General features: G+C 35.9%; 1 protein-coding gene across 1 annotated transcript in view; it reads right to left on the bottom strand.

The window, feature by feature from the left end:
• LOC149538297 (NADH-ubiquinone oxidoreductase 24 kDa subunit) overlaps positions 1 to 12,268 on the bottom strand; it is a 57,744-nt gene that overhangs the window by 33,502 nt on the left and 11,974 nt on the right. The window lies entirely within an intron of this gene.

Raw genomic sequence — 12,268 nt, 5'->3', positions numbered from 1 at the left:
AGACTCTGCTACTATCTAAATAGAACTCAATCACTGGCAACAGATTTTGTATCCTGGTCATCAGCATACATGTATGATGGCCAAAAAACAATTCAAATTCAGTTCAACTGCTCAATACTTAAATATTCAATTCATTTAGTATTCAATTAAAACTTCCTATTATGCCTTTATAACTATTTCTGGAGAACCTCCACGGACCATTGCCAGACAAGACGAAAAGAAACTTCATCTTCTCTTACAATAGTTAGCAGCAAATATTGGAGTTAGCTATAGCATCAGTCTATAAGTTCCCTGATTTTTATATATAAAAGACTGCTACGAACTAAATAGGGCTCAAATCATTAGTGACAAATCTTGTGTTCTGATCATCAGCTTACAAGTATGATGGCAAGGAAACAGGTCAAATTCAGATTAAAAACGTAAAAATGCTCTTAACCTTATATCCAAATTACCTATTCTTATGTAAAGGTTTATAGGCTATAGCATATAAAATAAAGCAGAATATTGAGTATCATGGCGATTCACGCAATTCAGTGGATTGATTCAAGCGAGGCGAATTTTTGTGAATCGACAAATTGAATCGGCGATTTCTTGGCATGAATCGCCATGAATCGGCTGGAAAAATTGGGTAGCCCAATTGGGCAACTTAAAAACATAAAAAAATACAACTTTTTTAATGATTTTTTTTCACATTTCTCTTTCTTATAACCATAAAAGGCCTTCTATTTGTTGAGTATGACAAAAAGAGAGGAAAAATGAGATAGACTTGAGCTCGTGCTGGAGCAGATAGACTTGTCTTTTGATTTTATTTATAGATAGACATACGTTGCATGGATCTTTATCTTAAATACATCTATGATTTGATGTCATTGGTTTTATGGATCTTCATCTTACATACATTTATGATTTGACAACATTTATAATTCTATATATCTATGTCATATAATTCTATGTTTTCTATTTACTTCAGCTACAAATTACAATTTACATTTTAAGTATGTGATGCATTTATCATATATTCTTCGTTTATGTAAGTTAGCTTCTATTTGATGATGTTATAGTGTTTTTAAGATATATTCAATAAAGGGTGCATGAAATAAGTTTTAAATAGTTAGAATCTCTAAATTTCAAGGGTTTTTTTCACTTTGCCGATTCATAGCCGATTCCGATCCGATTCACGAGTCGAGTCAACCTTGCCGATTCCAAGCCAATTCCGAGTTTTGGTTCTTTGATATCAAGTACCAAATACAAAATATCTAGCAATGACTGTCCTTTTTTGGGAAAATATACCTACGAACAAACACCTCCAGTTGCAGAGAAATTGTCAGCAAATTCATATCATCAAGAGTTAGAACAAAAGTAAATTGATAGTAATAAGAAGATACATGAAGTATGTAGTAGGAAAGGTTGGTCAAAAGTAGGAGCATAGCTTCACCAATCTAGCAGCAAACAAAAAACTAGATAGGCTACTCATCTGACTACCTTGGTAGAAAACTGCTAAAACTTGAGACTGCATAAGAACAATTTACACTAAACACATTTATGATTTTTACTAATACACATACTATTTCCATCACTCTCTATAAATCTATGTCAGACTCTGAAAAGTTGGAATATTATACATATTAGAAAGTTATGAACTGACCAAAATTTTACTATTTTAGATATAATTATGAACTGAGTAATGAGCATAATCACTAACTTCAGAAATCCAGATTTGTGAGACAGAAAAAATCAGACACCAAGTTGAATTTTATTTTCAGAAAATCTAACTTATAAAAAAAAATTGTCTAAAAATATTATATGACATAGATAAGATAAGAAAAATTTATTAATGTCAATGTCCAACAAAAGACCAACAAGCGGGTCCAAGGGACTACAACAGCCAGGCCGAAGAAAAGACAGCAACAGGAGCACCAAGTGGTGTCCGCGGAAAGGAATAAGAGCAACAACAAAAATCAAAATGAGGAACCGAGAAGAGAAGCCGAACTGCCACACTAGCTGTCCCAAAAAATCAAAAAGAAGTAATAACACATACACATGCTAAACACATGCTAAATTTTATTTGCTGGACAAAGAAATAAAATTAGTTCTTGGTAAAGAAGTAATTAATAAAATGTCTGAATTGGACTGGAACAATTCTGCATGTATAGAGAATAATACAGATCCATCATGGTCTCAGTAACAGCAGGATTGGTAACCACGGGAGGATTGTTTGCCAACAAAGATAATGTTTATAAATGATTCTATGCAATGTATTTACATGGCAGTCTGCAAGAAAATCTTATGAATATACAGAACATTACATTTGTGTGTACAATGCCTTACTGAATGAAGAAGTTTATGATGAAAGCAAAACACTTTCAGTAACTAACAGTCTTTGAAAATAAATTTTCTTACTTATAGCTTTTCCCAAATCAACACCTCTAATTCTATTTGATTCCTTTTTAGAGTAGAGAAGATGGTTCATGTACCTAAAGATGAGGAAAACACAAACTGCAAATGTAAGAATTCTATAAATCTCGCAATAAGATTTTAAAAAGGAATAATTCACTACCTAATAAAATATTAAAAACTGAAATCTCAGCACTAAAAAGGAAATTTCGATTGGCTAAAAGAGAACAGCTCAAGGAAGTCAACATTAGCAATCCCAGGTATGAGGGCTTATTTGAGACAGACACACAGCATGCCACAGGTAAAGGATGGCAAGAAAAATCAAGATAGATAGATATATGATAGATGAAATATCCAATTCAGAAGGTCAGAAGGACAAAAACAAGGAAGATAAACCTCATGAACATTGACAAACATCTATCTCATGGTAGCATGGAATAAAGTTGTCGTTTTATAAAGACCAATCTCACAGTTCTGTGATTGAGTCAGCCAGCGTAGTTCCCATTCATTGAAATGGTAAATGTATTGCCAGCAATGACATTTCACTTGTTCATGGAGAACTCTTTACCAATTTTTTTATTAAATCTATGCAAATGAACTTTGCTCTTTTTTTATTAGTTAGCATGTTGAATCTTTGGGTCTCGACTCCATACATAGCCAAGGGAAAAGCAAATTAAATGTTTATGTCAACTTTCTTCTTATCACTTTGACAAAAGAAACCAGCCTTATCTACTATATCACTAGCTCATGGAAAATGCTTACCATTTTTTATTTAATTAAGCTAGGCATGTACATTTTGCACTTTTCAATTAATAGACCATTTGCCTCTTTGAACCTTGGCATCACACATAACCAAGGAAAAAGGCAAATTAGAGATGCATTCAATTTTCTACTAAGTTTGACAAAAATATATCAGTCAAGTCTGCTGATACTCCTGAATCTGATTACATTATCCATATGTTGTAATTTATCAAGGCTGTTAAGGAACAAGTTAGTTACAGTACTCTTCAATTCATTCAGGAACCTCCACAGTTTTAGGCTCCAATTTCCAGACAGAATCATGTAAACAAGGACTAAACATTCAGCCAAGCAAATATTTCATACTTCAGAAAAGACAATTCTACAAGACCTGAAGAAAAATATGGTAAGTAAATTTCCTGTAGACACTAAAGCACTAAAGAAACTCAGATTCCAGCATCCCAAGGTCTAGTAGTACAAAGGAGCAATTACCACAGTGATGACCCAGGTTCGAGTTCAGTCAGTGATCTCCTTGTTCATTACTTGGTAACATGGTGCAAAGACCAAGCATGTAGAAAAGGTAACTTTCAAAGTAGTTTACCGTGAGGACTGGGGGTCTGAGGAACATCCTCAATATCCCAGAAAATTGGGGATTTGGAGGGGTCATCCCCTTTTTACAGGACTGGAGAACTCACCCCATTTGGTGCATGAAAATAAAAAATGTATAATTTTAAGATAAAAAGGAAAGCCAGAACCCCTAAAAGTTTTAAAAGGGGGAAGAGAGAGTACTGTCCAAGCAAATGCAGCAACTCATATTTACTTAAAAATGTCAGCATGCTTTTAGTTTATTTGAGTTATCCTAATAGCCAGTCCCTACTGTCCATCTGCCATCCTTATCTGTTTGAATTATGAAAGGAAAAGCAGCATAATCTGGGCATATCACCCCCATTTCCATTTCAGTTTACTCCATTTTAAGTATGTTTCTCTTTTTTCTCAGTCAAAGTAGATATAGCTAGGATACAAGGAACCAGCTTACTACAGAAATTGAATTGCTAAGAGGCAAGCATATCTACAAAGTTTCCACATTGCCATGAGCAGTGGGTGTAAAACAAGGGTCAGAAACCAACTTGATCAAACAATTTCAATCAAAACTAGAACCCAATCAAGGAATTAAAGAAAACCCATCGATAAGTTGCACCAGGCTTGAAAATCAACTTGTGTTCATCATTTCATCCTTGTGTGTTGAAAATTAGCTCCTAAACACATTGCCCTTCATTCCAGTTTAATCAATTTGATACCCGAATTCATTACCTTTTCCTAACAATGAACCTGCTGACCGGACAATTGATTCCAACCTGGTTTCCGCTCTATCAGATCTAGAACTCCAAAATTTCTAAAGACTCGACCTTCCACTAATAATCCAGGTTTCAAATGTATTTTTCGGGATTTGAGCAGTGTAACCTGGGGATGTCCCCACCGCTAACCCAGCCATTCCCAAGAGGGGAATGTCCCTGGGTGATGGGGACATTGTTCCCAAGTTTCCTTGGTGCCGCTCGTCAACCACCCCATTGTCACTAAAACATGAGGATATCTCAGAACATGCAGACTTCCATTTTGATGATTATCTTGAACTCAAGCTTTCTCAGTTCAAATTTGGTGCTCTGTTCCTTTTGTCTTCTGATGCTTTATAAGCATATGCTGTTAGTGATTTCTTTATTCACGCTGCTTTAAGTTTGTTCTCCTCAGCAGTTGTCATCAGAAGTATGCTTTGGAGCTGTTGCTTATGATTGCCAGCTTTTACCGAGAGTTTGTTGAATTCTTCATTACTATTGCTGTCTTGAGTCTTCATATTTTACTGAAGTGAAACGGTACAGCCTTACCGTTACAATCAATCATGAAAGGTCGCCTGGCATCTAGCTTCATGGTCTTATAAGTGCTTGCTGGCAACAGCTGCATTTTGATCATCTTTATGAAGATTACTGAATTGAAGGATCAACTAAATGCTATTGAAGAATCAATTGAGGGGAAAGACCTGGTCTAGTAACCATGAATGGCCTTCCTCACTCTTGGGAATCTTTCATTCAAGGGATTAGTGGAAGAGATCAACTACCCAAAATCGCCTGAGAACTGATTGCATTCAAGAGGAATGCAGGTTGGAGGAGAGAGGAAATGGGTGGAAATCTCACCATGAAGAAAATCATGTTCTTATTGCTCATACATCTCGAAAGAAAGGAAGTGAATACAGAAAAGGAAATTTCAAGACAAATAGAGATGAGGATACTGATTCAGTTCCTCAACTGAAGAAGAAGGATCTCTCCAGAATTCAATGTTTAAGATGTGACAAGTATGGTCACTTTGCTAGAAATTGTTTATCAAAACCAAAACATCAAGCTGCTGTTGCATACGTTAACAATGCTTCACCTCATAGAGTATCTGATGACAATTAAGAAGGATTCTTATTCTAAGAATCTAAAGTATTACTTTCCTGACTTTAGGTGCCATATTATATAATCCTGTGTTGAATATTGATTTTGTGGCTTTGAGAAAGTAATAAGATTCTGGCATAAGTCTGATCCTAATAAAGTTTATTTTTGTTCATCCTTCTGGCTGATCAGTTTAACATTTCTGAACAAAGCTCTGGAATTAAAGGTGTCAATTTTTCATTGTTGAATCTAAATTTGTTTTTCATTTTGAGAAGGGTTCTTGTATAGAGATTTTTCAAGTCCAAAATTCCTAATTCCAATTTTGTGCTGCTGGTTTAAATTCTGTAGTAAAGATATGAGTTTATAATTGTGTTCAAGTTGCATGACTGCAGATTTAGTCAGCAAGGTTCAAGGATTCATTTTTGCTGATTCATATGGAATTGATAGAGATCATGAATGATCTCACTCTGGTTCAGGCAATCTGAAGTGATCATCAAGCTAGTTGTCTTTTTTGGTTGGGTACTCACGACTTCAGTTTAAGGGAAAGCTATATTATTTCTGTAGGGTACGTATATATAACTTGCAACATGAGAAGATTGAAAAAAGTTCTGAGTGGTTGCTAGTTTGATTTGTGATGGGCTCATTTCAAATTTGTTTGAAGATTTGATCTTATTTTGTTTGAAATTTCAGATTGTTGTTCAGTCTTTTGTTCTCTATTGTTTTGACTTAAACTATTTGAGTGAGTTTTGAGGGCATTGTGTGAAGCTTAGAGACTCAGTTGCCCTATTTGGGTACATAGTCTGCTACAGAAGTTTCTTGATTTTAGTTGCAGACCACCTTGTGTTCTTTGGAGGTGCTTTGACAAGTCTTAATATCTTGTAGGAGCATGAGATTCTTATTCCTTGATCCAGGGGGAAGCTATTGTCTATTAAGAGATAAGTATTTCATATCCTTGACTAATCTTAATGTATCTTTTATGCAGTTCTTATTTAGAATATATTTCATGTATTCCTTTAGCATTGGTCTGTATAATTCTCTTCAGGATAGCTTAATTCTATGAGTTATTATTAATCTCTCTGTGTTGCAAGATGGGTCAAGAAGCAAAAGGATGATAGATCATTTACCTGAAATCGCATAAGGAGAAAGAGATTAAGCATCTAGTGTGGATGTCATGACAGTTGGAGATATGATCATTCATGAGGACTTAGCTTGCAGTCATGAATCTTAGTTGATGTCTCATAACAAGGTCGAGTTAGCATTGGATGAAGAGTTTGCTTTGGCAAGGAAATTGAAAAGGATGAAGAGTTTGCTTTGCGATCAGCTATTTCTAAGAAGAGGATATCGCATTCAGAGGGTGTTCTGTGAAGAAGTAAAGATGTCAGCTAAATGGGTTGTGGTGTTGTAAAGAACATAATTGGACATCAAATTTATATTTAACATTTGTAGCTCCACAAACATTCTGTTTAAGGTGATTTGTGATGAGGTCAAAGAGGACACTCCTAGACTTTAGAAGCATCGAGGCAACCTCAAACAAGGAAGTCGGGAGGTTGATGCAAGCTGTAGGAGATTTAGAGGGAGCTTGAAAGGCAAATGGAAAGTGCCAAATCGTTTGCAAAGGATCTGCAAGCTCATGTAACAAAGTGACTGCTAAAGCTCATTTTTTGGTCAAACATTGGAGCCAACTATAGTTTATTTTGGTAATCAAAGTTGTGAGAATGTTGCCCCTGCCGAGAGGCAGTCTTTGTTGAGAGGGAGTCCCAGACATTCAATTGTTCCTATTATGTGCTATACTGCATTCTTCTCTAAGATATACAAATTTGAGGTGAAAACTCTTGTAATGCATTTTTTTCTTTGAGATAGAGAGATTTGTGGTGAAAGTCCTTGTAATGCATTCTTCTCCGTGAGAGCGATGTTTGAGGTGAAAACTTTGTTAATGCATTCTTCTCTATTAGAAAGAAATGTGAGGTGAAAGCCCTTGTTAATGCATTCTTCTCTATCAAAAAGAAGTTTAAGGTGAAAGCCCTTGTTCCACCCTCTAGGAGTAATCATGGTGGATGTCATGTGAGAGACTCCATGACTTAGCACTTGTGTTTATTCCCCCTTTGGGAGTAGTCATGGTGAACATAACGATGATATGACATCACGTTGAGTGATTTCATGATGAGCCCTTATGCTCATTTGAATTTCCCTACGTGGGAGTAGCCATAATTGATCCACCCTCTAGGAGTAGCTATGGTGGACCATGGATGTCATCCTAAGAGACCCCATAACAACATCACGTTGAGGGATTCCATGATGAGAGCTTGTGTTTATTTCACATAGGGAAGTGACCACGGTGAACATCATGTGAGTAAATCCATGATGCTATCACGTTGAGAAAATCAGTGAAAATGTTTTGTTGTTAACACATGCAGGTGTTTTTTCATGTTAAGAGACTCTGTGACTTGAAAATTTGTAAATGATATCTCCTTTGCTAAGAGGGAATGTTAATGTTTTGTAGTAGCAGAAGATATCATCATACATGTGATGGATGTGCAGACTTTCATGTTGATGATTATCTTGAACTCAAGCTTTCTCAGTTTGACTTTGGTGCTCTATTCCTTCTGTCTTCTGATGCTTTATGAGCATATGTTGTTTATTCTATTATAGTGTGATTCCTTTATTCACGCTGCTTTAAGTCTGTTCTCCTCGGCATCTGTCATCAAAAGTATGCTTCAGAGTTGTTGCTTATGATTGCTAGATTTTATCGTGAGTCTATTGAATTCTTTCATCTCTGCTATTTATTACTATTACCGTCTTGAGTCTTCATATTTTATCAAGGTAAAATGGCATAGCCTCACCGTTACAATAAATCATGAAGGGTCGTCGGGCATCTAGCTTTGTAATCTTATAAGGGCTTTCTGGTGACGGCTACATTATGATTGTCTTTATTCTTGTCACATGAAACATGTGTCAGCTTCCTTTTTTATCTATAACCAGCCAGCTTGATTGTTACAATGTGTGTGAGTCATCAGGTTGTAATCTCTATCTGCAATCATCGATCTTTGTCAGTGGCTTTCTTAATTATTAGTTATTATCATTATTATGTGATCCCTAAAAGGAAAAAGTATGTGATGATCACATGACATCCTAGTTTGTCATGTCCCCTCTTTAGCTCCTTCTGGCAGTGATATGCGAGTTAGCCTATCAAGGAGTCTCGTACACTGGCAAGAGTGTTCAGAGGCTCAATCAGGGTTACAGTATTCGGATTTGAAGTTCCTGACAGTAAGGGCACGATTCAGAGGAGTTCCTTAATTATAGGAGGAGACCCCTACTTTCTAGGAGGTGGAGGTATCATCCAGCATTGAGGTTATAGGAGACCGTCCCCTGGTTTCAATTTTGGGAGATTCGGAGGTCTTCCTACTTTTTAGGGTTATCCCTAGATTTGAGGGATGAGACTGTCGATTATTTCTTGATATCCGACATCAGTCACAGATGGTGGCAAGTTCAGTTTCACCTTCTGATGGTGATCTGGCTATTAGTTGGCTCTTGGGGATATATATATATATATATTTCCCTAAGTTAGTAATTAAATATTTAAATAAGGCTAATTTATTAGCCACTAGGTTGAAATAAGGAGATTTTTGGCTCCAGTTGGTCAATTGTGTTGGGGTGTGATAGTCCGTTGGAAAGTGTCAAACCTCTACTATTTGATTTCCAGCTACAGGAGCTTCGGTGACACTTGATACTTTTACCATGATTGAAATAATGTTTTTTCCTCTATGTTGGACGCCAATAATGAAAATAAACATTATAACCCAAAGTTTCCACTTAAGTCATATTAGGTCATTTTTTGGGTTCGAATGCCTAGTAGGGAGTTATAAGGAGAAGCAAAGGAAGGAAAGATTATCTTTTACATTATTCATCCATCATTTTGGGCGCTTGGCTCTGGTAGAGCATTCCTCCAACTAAGACACCAACCCTAGGTTGAGAGAGTAAACCGTTTGGGACATAACCCTCAAGCAGCTGTGATTCAGCAAGTCTTCAGTACTATTTTCAGGCAGAAAGCAAGCAGTTTCAGCAATGGCAACCCTTCTTATCTGATCTTCAGCAGCAGCCGCCATCTCAGATCTGATCTTCAGCATTGGGCCGCCTTTTCTGCACACCTGGGTGTTGGAATAAGAGCAAATCTGCTGCAGACCTGTAGCTGGCCACCTATCCATATCTGGCATTGACTGTGGCTAAGGAGAATTCTATTTATTTAAATAAAATTACAGCAGATCAGTGAATCGGTCTGCTAGGGATATTTCATGGTTCCTTCATATCTGAGATGACTCGTGAATATGACCTGTGTGAATACATCTGGCCTCTTGATTGCCAACCGTTTAACTTTATGATTATGAAACGTTGTGTCCCTTTGTGTTCCTCGGTGAAAGTCTATTCAGTCTATGTCAGGCATCAGTTAACTGAGGTCTTTTCCAGGCTGTATGAGATGAGCCATGTGTATTTTTTGAGAGACAGAGAATGCAAAAATTGCCTCTACAGCAAAATCTGCATATGTTTGAGAGTTATTGTATGGTCAGTAGATGATCAAATTACTAGCACGGATCATTCTTATTTTCTCAAAAGTATCTGTGAGATACTTGGAGCACTGTATGTTCTGTATATGCATAGCAAAAGTGATTGAACTGTGAATGAGGCTTACTGATTGATTGTTAAAAGTTAAAAATCATAAGCCTGAGAACATTGTATTTGTTTTTGGAGCTTCAATAAAGGTTCTATCTTTTGTGTGGCTGAGTTATTCACCCTCAAGTGGAGGGTTTTCCCACAATAATTTTTTATGTCATCTGTTATTGTCTAATTTGTGTTTTCTGTTATTGCATTCTTGTATAGTGGTTCAAAATATAGCAAGATAATCATTATAGAAAAATGAATAGAACTAGAGGAAGAGAGATTGTGAAAAGAATTGAAAGATAAAAGGAATCAACAAGAGAAGAGAGATTCTCATAACTCTAGTTTATTATTATCTGAATATCTAAGTTTCTCATTTTGCAAACAATTGTCTAAGTTTCTCATTTTGAAAGCAATTACTGATGAACTTCAGTTCTTGTGATTCATTTTAAGGATTGAATAATGGTAAAATCTGTTGATTGAAGCTTTAAAGGTTTTCTTTTCTTTTGATGTATAGAATCAAGAATGCAGTTTTCTGATACAATTCATCTTTGTGGGGTTAGTTTTATTTTGTGGTTCATGTTCTTTCTGCTCCATGATCAATGTCGATTCATTGTATTTGCCACCTGAGTATTTTGGTTTTATCTCCTATCTCAGACACTCCAAGATAAGTTAGGTGCAATAAGAGAACTGTTAAAGATATGGTAGCATCAGTCAGAATTCAAGGATTGATCTGATAAATCTGTATACATATATGCATGTATGTATACTGGTTCATCATATAAATTGGTATATGTATGCATAAACATACATACATAATCAGAACTGTTATTGCCATCAACAAAATAGCTCTTGAAACTGATCAAATTATCATCACCAAACTAACTATAAATTCTGAAGCATTCATTCTCTTGGATCATGTTCGATCAAGAAAACAAACCGTGGTTATGATTGTTTATTCCAAATCAAAGTTTGCAGATGATTAGCTTAACCTAATCACACCCAATTAGGATCAGGTCCCTAAATACAAGCTCTTTAATATCTAATAATGTCTTTTCATGAAGAGACATATGGTGAATAGTCTTGACCGTCTATGATTGTGTCCCTTGGAGAAAATATGAGATAAGGATCCAAACAAGAGATATGATCATCGAAATCAATAATTGTTCTCGAAATCAATAATTGTTCTGCCTCTTGAGTGTCGAATACCTCTAGTTATACTCCAGACCTGTGAATTTATAATCAGTATTTTTCAATACTGATTGAGCAATTTAGCATGGTATTAGAGCAGGTCATGCAACTTATTAGTTTGATATAGAAATCTGATAATGGAGCATGTTATGATTGGGATTATCGGTGTGAATGTCAAATGGTGCACTAGATGGAGATATGGTCCTGTGCATATTTTACTCGGACATTACAATCAGATCAACATATATGAAGAGATATGTGATTGAAGTCAGAGCAATAATCAAAGTCATATCAACTGATACGTACAAGGTTACAAGCAGATTAATATAGGCAGGGTCATATACATATATTCAAGGAAAGATCAATGTATGTATACAGTGTAAGAGTAAAGTTCGATACACATGCAGAGATATATATATACAGAAACAGTCATATAATAGATCAAAATGTATAGATATATAGAGATCTTTATAATAAAAGATAAATATATATAGAGGCTTCATGATAGATCAATATATATTCATTGGGTTGAACATTGACAGAGATAGATCAATACCATATCAGGTGAATCATCACATATGTATACAGAGGCATATTAATTGTTTCAAGATATGTCTGGTCATGGCAAGCTTTCATGTTCTCATATCTGAGGGTTCAAGAGGCCTGCAACTGACAATGCGGTTTGAAAATAGTGTCGTATCCTTTCAGCTTTGGAGGAAAATGCCCTAACATTCCCAATCGTTCCAGTGATAGTGATATTACCATGAAAGGATTCCAAGTGGAAAATATCACGAACGATCGAGTACACATCAGCCATGGATTTCAGTGCCATGACTAGTCTCCATGAGTTGCAGAGCCATTATGCTCTCACG

Source organism: Cupressus sempervirens, chromosome 9 (genome assembly GCF_028749045.1).
Source record: "Cupressus sempervirens isolate cs-2001-9-10 chromosome 9, ASM2874904v1, whole genome shotgun sequence".
Classification (NCBI taxonomy): Eukaryota; Viridiplantae; Streptophyta; class Pinopsida; order Cupressales; family Cupressaceae; genus Cupressus; species Cupressus sempervirens.
This window is presented reverse-complemented; position numbering and strand designations above follow the sequence as displayed.